The sequence below is a fragment of the Triticum dicoccoides genome, chromosome 3B (genome assembly GCF_002162155.2).
Source record: "Triticum dicoccoides isolate Atlit2015 ecotype Zavitan chromosome 3B, WEW_v2.0, whole genome shotgun sequence".
NCBI lineage: Eukaryota > Viridiplantae > Streptophyta > Magnoliopsida > Poales > Poaceae > Triticum > Triticum dicoccoides.
Window position 1 is genome coordinate 853,289,774 of NC_041385.1, and position 8,579 is coordinate 853,298,352.

Consider the following 8,579-nt stretch of genomic DNA (forward strand, 5'->3'; position numbering starts at 1 on the left):
TCGGCTCGCTTCAGTGCTTGTAGTCGTCGCTAGGTGGTCTACGAATCTGGATGTAATTTTTATTATTTCTGGTATTCGTTGTACTGCCATAATTGAAGATGAATAGATCAGAAGCTTTCTCGCAAAAAAAAGATCTATCTAGGAGATGCATAGCAAGGAGAGGGGAGAGTGTGTCCACGTACCCTCGTAGATCAAAAGCAGAAGCGTTTAGTTAACGCGGTTGATGTAGTCGAACGTCTTCGTGATCCAACCGATCCAAGCACCGAACGTATGGCACCTCCGCGTTTAACACACGTCCCTCGTACTCTCGATCCAGTTGAGGCCGAGGGTGAGTTTCGTCAGCACAACGGCATGGTGACGGTGATGATGAAGTTACCGGCGCAGGGCTTCACCTAAGCACTACGACGATATGACCGAGGTGTGTAACCGTGGAGGGGGGCACCACACACGGCTAAACAATTGTCAACTTGTGTGTTCTAGGGGGGAGGCCGGCCGGCCCCTGTAGGGCGCGCGCCAAGTAGGATTCCTACTAGGAATCCTATTCCTAGTAGGTTTCCAACTTGGGGAAGGGAGGGGGAAGGAAGGAGAGGGAGAGAGGGAAGGCAAGGGGGCGCCCCCCTTCCTTATCCTATTCGGTCTCAGGGGAAGGGGGGGGGGGCGCGGCCTACCTTGGCCGACCCCTCTCTCTCTCCACTAGGGCCCATCGAGGCCCATTAGTTCCCCGAGGGGTGCCCGTAACCCTTCGGCACTCCGGTTTTATCCGAAATTTCTCCCGAACAGTTCCGGTGTCCGAATATAGTTATCAAATATATCAATCCTTATGTCTCGACCATTTCGAGACTCCTGGTCATGTCCGTGATCACATTCGGGACTCCAAACAATCTTCAGTACAACATATCACATAAACTCATAGTACCAATCGTCATCGAACGTTAAGCGTGCGGACCCTACGGGTTTGAGAACTATGTAGACATGACCAAGACTCACTTCCGATCAATAGCCAATAGCGGAACCTGGATGCTCATATTGGTTCCTACATATTCTACGAAGATCTTTATTGGCCAAACCGCATAACAACATATGTTGTTCCCTTTGTCTTCGGTATATTACTTGCCCGAGATTCGATCGTCGGTGTCGTCATACCTAGATCAATATCGTTACCGGCAAGTCTCTTTACTCGTTCCGTAATACTTCATCCCGCAACTAACTCATTAGTCACAATGCTTGCAAGGCTTATAGTGATGAGTATTACCGAGAGGGCCCCGAGATACCTCTCCGAAACACGGAGTGACAAATCCTAATCTTGATATATGCCAACCCAACAAACACCTTTGGAGACACCTGTAGAGCATCTTTATAATCACCCTTTTATGTTGTGACGTTTGGTAGCACATAAAGTGTTCCTTTGGTATTCGGGAGTTGCATAATCTCATAGTCTGAGGAACTTGTATAAGTCATGAAGAAAGCGGTAGCAATGAAACTGACACGATCATAATGCTAAGCTAACGGATGGGTCATGTCCATCACATCATTCTCCTAATGATGTGATCCCGTTCATCAAATAACAACACATGTCTATGGTTAGGAAACATTGCCATCTTTGATTAACGAACTAGTCAAGTAGAGGCATACTAGGGACTATATGTTTTGTCTATGTATTCACACATGTACTAAGTTTCCGGTTAGTACAATTCTAGCATGAATAATCAACATATATCATGAATTAAGGAAATAAATAATAACTTTATTATTGCCTCTAGGGCATATTTCCTCCAGTCTCCCACTTGCACTAGAGTCGATAATCTAGTTCACATCACCATGTGATTTAACACAAATATTCACATTTGTATGTGATTAACACCCATAGTTCACATCGTCATGTGACCAACACCCAAAGGGTTTACTAGAGTCAATAATCTAGTTCACATCGCTCTGTGATTAACAACCAAAGAGTACTAAGGTGTGATCATATTTTGCTCGTGAGAGAAGTTTAGTCAACGGGTCTGTCACATTCAGAGTCGTATGTATTTTGCAAATATTCTATGTGCTCTGCATGGAGCTACTCTAGCTAATTGCTCCCACTTTCAATATGCATCCAGATTTAGACTTAGAGTCATCTGGATTGGTGTAAAAGCTTGCATCGACGTAACTCTTTACGACGAGCTCTTTTATCTCCTCCATAATCGAGAAATATTTCCTTAGTCCTCACTAAGGATAATTTTGACCGCTATCCAGTGATCTACTCTTAGATCACTATTGTACCCCCTTGCCAAAACTCATGGCAAGGTATACAATAGGTCTGGTACACATCAAAGCATACTTTATAGAACCTATGACTGTGGCATAGGGAATGACTTTCATTCTCTTTCTATTTTCTACCATGGTCAGGCTTTGAGTCTTACTCAACTTTACACCTTGTAATACAGGCAAGAACCCTTTCTTTAACTGATCCATTTTGAATTTTTTCAAAACTTTATCAAGGTATGTGCTTTGTGAAAGTCCAATTAAGCGTCTTGATCTATCTCTAGAGATATTGATGCCCAATATGTAAGCAGCTTCACCGAAGTCTTTCATTGAAAAAAACTCTTATTCAAATATCCCTTTATGCTATCCACAAATTGTATATCATTTCCAATCAATAATATGTCATCCACATATAATATTAGAAATGCTACTGAGCTCCCAGTCAATTTCTTGTAAATACAGGCTTCTCCAAAAGTCATTATAATACCATATGATTTGATCACACTATCAAAGCGTTTATTCCAACTCCGAGAGGCTTGCACCAGTCCATAAATGGATTGCTGGAGCTTGCACACTTTGTTAGCATCCTTTGGATCAACAAAACCTTCTTGTTGCATCATATACAACTATTCTTCCAGAAATCCATTCAGGAATGCAGTTTTGACATCCATCTGCCAAATTTCATAATCATAAAATGCAGCAATTGCTAACATGATTCATACAGACTTTAAGCATTGCTACGAGTGAGAAAGTCTCATCGTAGTCAACTCCTTGAACTTGTCGAAAACCTTCCGCAACAAGTTGAAATTTGTAGATAGTAACACTATCATCATCCTTCCTCCTCTTGAAGATCCATTTATTTTCTATGGCCTTCCGATCATCGGGCAAATCCACCAAAGTCCAGACTTTGTTCTCATACATGGATCCCATCTCAGATTTCATGGCCTCAAGCCATTTCGCGGAATCTGGGCTCATCATCGCTTCCTCATAGTTCGTAGGTTCATCATGGTCTAGTAACATGACTTCCAGAATAGGATTACCGTACCATTCTGGTGCGGATCGTACTCAGGTTGACCTACGAGGTTCGGTAGTAACTTGATCTGAAGTTTCATGATCATCATCATTAGCTTCCTCACTAATTGGTGTAGGAATCACTGGAACTGATTTCTGTGATGAACTACTTTCCAATTCGGGTGAAGGTACAATTACCTCATCAAGTTCTCCTTTCCTCCCACTCAATTCATTCGAGAGAAACTCCTTCTCTAGAAAGGATCCATTTTTAGCAACAAAGATTTTGCCTTCGGATCTGTTATAGAAGGTGTACCCAACAATTTCCTTTGGGTATCCTATGAAGAAGCACTTCTCGGATTTGGGTTCGAGCTTATCAGTTGAAGCTTTTTCACATAAGCATTGCAGCCCCAAACTTTAATAAACGACAACTTTAGTTTCTTGCCAAACCATTGTTCATAAGGTGTTGTCTCAACGGATTTTGATGGTGCCTTGTTTAACGTGAATGCAGCTGTCTCTAATGCATAACCCCAAAGCGACAGTGGTAAATTGGTAAGAGACATCATAGATCGCACCATATCAAATAAAGTGTGGTTACGATGTTCGAACACACCATTATGTTGTGGTGTTCTAGGTGGCATGAGCTAACTATTCCACACTGTTTTAAATGAAGGCCAAACTCGTAACTCAAATATTCTCCTCCATGATCAGATCGTAGAAACTTTATTTTCTTGTTACGACGATTCTCCACTTCACTCTAAAACTCTTTGAACTTTTCAAATGTTTCAGACTTGTGTTTCATTAAGTAGATATACTCATATCTGCTCAAATCATCTGTGAAGGTAAGAAAATAATGATACCCGCCACACGAGCCTCAACACTCATTGGACTGCATACATCAGTATGTATTATTTCCAATAAGTTAGTAGCTCATTCCATTGTTCCGGAGAACGGAGTTTAAGTCATCTTGCCCATAAGGCACGGTCCGTAAGTATCAAATGATTCATAATCAAGTGATTCCAAAAGTCCATTTTTATGGAGTTTCTTCATGAGCTTTACACCGATATGACCCAAACGACAGTGCCACAAATAAGTTGCACTATCATTATCAACTTTGCATCTTTTGGCATCAATATTATGAATATGTGTATTACCATGATCGATATTCAACAAACCATCAACATTAGATGTATGACCATAGAAGGTTTTATTCATGTAAATACAATAACAATTATTCTCTGTCTTAAATGAATAACCGTAATGCAATAAAACATGATCTAATCATATTCATGCTCAACGCAAACACCAAATAACATTTATTTTGGTTCAACACTAATCCCGAAAGTACAAGGAGTGTGCGATGATGATCATATCATTCTTGGAACCACTTCCAACACACATCGTCACTTCACCTTCAACTAGTCTCTGTTTATTCTGTAACTCCTATTTCGATTTACTAAACTTAGCAACTGAACATGTATCAAATACCCAGGGGTTACTATAAACACTAGTAAATTACACACCAATAACATGTATATCAAATATACCTTTGTTCACTTTGCCATCCTTCTTATCCACTAAATATTTGGGGTAACTCCGCTTTCAGTGACCATTTTGTTTGCAGTAGAAGCACTTAGTTTCAGGCTTAGGTCCAGCTTTGGGCTTCTTCACAGGTGTGACAACTTGCTTGCCATTCTCCTTGAAGCTGCCTTTCTTTCCCTTTGCCCTTTTCTTGAAACTAGTGGTCTTTGTTTAATAATCAACACTTGATGCTTTTTCTTGATTTCTACCTTCATCGATTTCAACATCACAAAGAGCTCGGGAATCATTTTCGTCATCCCTTGCATACAATAGTTCATCACGAAGTTCCAGTAACTTGGTGATGGTGACTAGAGAACTTTTTCAATCACTATCTTATCTGGAAGATTAACTCCCACTTGATTCAAGTGATTGTAGTACCCAGACATTGTGAGCACATGCTCACTAGTTGATCAATTCTCCTCCATCTTTTAGGAAAAATACTTGTCAGAGGTCACATACCTCTTGACACGGGCATGAGTCTGAATACCAATTTCAGCTCGTGGAATATCTCATATACTACATGACGTTTCAAAACTGTTTTTGAAGTCCCGGTTCTAAGCTGTAAAGCATGGTGCATTAAACTATCAAGTAGTCATCATATTGAGCTAGCCAAACGTTCATAACGTCTTCATCTGCTCCTGCAATAGGTCTGTCACATAGCGGTGCATCAAGGACATAATTCTTCTGTGTAGCAATGAGGATACACCTCAGATCACAGACCCAGTCCGCATCATTGCTACTATCATCTTTCAATTTAGTTTTCTCTAGGAACATATAAAAAAACATAGGAAAATTATAACGTGAGATATTGATCTACAACATAATTTGCAAAATACTATCAGGACTAAGTTCATGATAAATTAAAGTTCAATTAATCATAATAGTTAAGAACTCCCACTTAGATAGACATCCCTCTAATCATCTAAGTGATCATGTGATCCAAATCAACTAAACCATGTCCGATCATCACGTGAGATGGAGTAGTTTTCAATGGTGAACATCACTATGTTGATCATATCTACTATATGATTCATGCTCGACCTTTCGGTCTCAGTGTTCCGAGGCCATATCTGCATATGCTAGGCTCATCAAGTTTAACCCGAGTATTCTGTGTGTGCAAAACTGGCTTGCACCCGTTGCATGTGAACATAGAGCTTATCACAACCAATCATCACGTCGTGTCTCGGCACGACGAACTGTAGCAACGGTGCATACTCAGGGAGAACACTTGTACCTTGAAAGTAAGTAAGGGATCAACTTATAATGCTACCGACGTTCTAAGAAAAATAGGATGCATAAAGGATAAAGATCACATGCAATCAAAATATGTGACATGATGTGGCCATCAACATCTTGGGCTCATGATCCCCATCACCAAAGCATCGTCATGATCTCCAACGTCACCGGCGCGACACCTTTATCTCCATCGTAGCATTGTTGTCGTCTCGCCAACTATTGTTAATACGACTATCTCTACCGCTTAGTGATAAAGTAAAACAATTACATGGTGATTGTGAAGGAAATATGCCCTAGAGGCAATAATAAAGTTATTATTTATTTCCTCATATCATGATAAATGTTTATTATTCATGCTAGAGTTGTATTAACCGGAAACGTAATACCTGTGTGAATACATACACAAACATAGTATCACTAGTATGCCTCTTCTTGACTAGCTTGTTAATCAAAGATGGTTAAGTTTCCTAACCATAGACATGAATTGTCATTTGATTAACGGGATCACATAATTAGGAGAATGATGTGATTGACTTGACCCATTTTGTTAGCTTAGCGCTTGATCATTTAGTATGTTTCTATTGCTTTCTTCATGACTTATACATGTTCCTATGACTATGAGATTATGCAACTCCCGTTTACCGGAGGAACACTTTGTGTGCTATCAAACGTCACAACGTAACTGGGTGATTATAAAGGTGCTCTACAGGTGTCTCGGAAGGTACTTGTTTAGTTGGCGTATTTCGAGATTAGAATTTGTCACTCCGATTGTCGGAGAGGTATCTCTGGGCCCTCTCGGTAATGCACATCACTATAAGCCTTACAAGCAATGAGACTGGTGAGTTAGCTGCGGGATGATGCATTACATAATGAGTAAAGAGACTTGACGGTCACGAGATTGAACTAGGTATTGAGATACCGATGATCGAATCTCGGGCAAGTAACATACCGTTGATAAAGGGAACAATGTATGTTGTTATGCGGTTTGACCGAGAAAGATCTTCGTAGAATATGTAGGAGCCAATATGAGCATCTAGGTTCCGCTATTGGTTATTGACCGGAAATGAGTCTCAGTCATGTCTACATAGTTCTCGAACCCGTAGGGTCCGCACGCTTAAAGTTTGGTGAGGATCGGTATTATGAGTTTATGTGTTTTGATGTAATGAAGATAGTCCGGAGTCCCGGATATGATCACGAACATGACAAGGAGTCGCAAAATGGTCGAGACATAAAGATCGATATATTGGATAACTATGTTTGGACTTCGAAAGTGTTTCGGGTGAATTCGGGCATATACCGGAGTACCGGGGGGTTATCGGAATCCCCCGGGAAGTATGTTGGGCCTAATGGGCCTTAGTGGGAGAAGAGGAGAGGCGGCCAGGGCAGCCGCGCGCCCCCTCCCCCTCTAGTCCGAATTAGACATGGAGGGGGGGTGGCTCCCCCTTTGTCCTTCTCCTCCTCTCGCCCTTCCTTCCCTTCTCCTACTCCTACAAGGAAAGGAGGAGTCCTACTCCCGGTGGGAGTAGGACTCCCCCCTTGGCGCGCCCTCCTCCTGGGCGGCCGCCTCCCCCCTGATACGTCTCCAATGTATCTATAATTTATGAAGCATTCATGCTATTTTATTATATATTTTGAATGATTACGGGCTTTATTATACACTTATATATTACTTTTGGGACTAACCTTTTATCACTAACTTTAGTTGAACCGGGTGTGGCTACACCCGGGTAAGAACGGTTCTTGCTCAGCCCATAGTAGCCACGTAAAACTTGCAACAACAAAGTAGTTGACGTCTAACTTGTTTTTGCAGGGCATGCTGTGATGTGATATGGTCAAGACATGATGCTAAATTTTATTGTATGAGATGATCATGTTTTGTAACCAAGTTATCGGCAACTGGCAGGAGCCATATTGTTGTTGCTTTATTGTATGCAATGCAATCGCCCTGTAATTGATTTACTTTATCACTAAGCGGTAGCGATAGTCGTAGAAGCAAAAGTTGGCAAGACTACAATAATGCTACGATGGAGATCAAGGTGTCGCGCCGGTGACGATGGTGATCATGACGGTGCTTCAGAGATGGAGCTCACAAGCACAAGATGATGATGGCCATATCATATCACTTATATTGATTGCATGTGATGTTTATCCTTTATGCATCTTATTTTGCTTTGATTGACGGTAACATTATAAGATGATCTCTCACTAAATTTCAAGGTAAAAGTGTTCTCCCTGAGTATGCACTGTTGGGAGAGTTCTTCGTGTCGGGACACCACGTGATGATCGGGTGTGATAAGCTCTACGTTCAAATACAACGGGTGTAAGACAGTTTTGCACACATAGAATACTCAAGTTAAACTTGACGAGCCTAGCATATGCATATATGGCCTCGGAACACTGAGACCGAAAGGTCGAGCATGAATCATATAGTAGATATGATCAACATAGTGATGTTCACCATTGAAAACTACTCCATCTCACATGATGATCGGACATGGTTTAGTTGATTT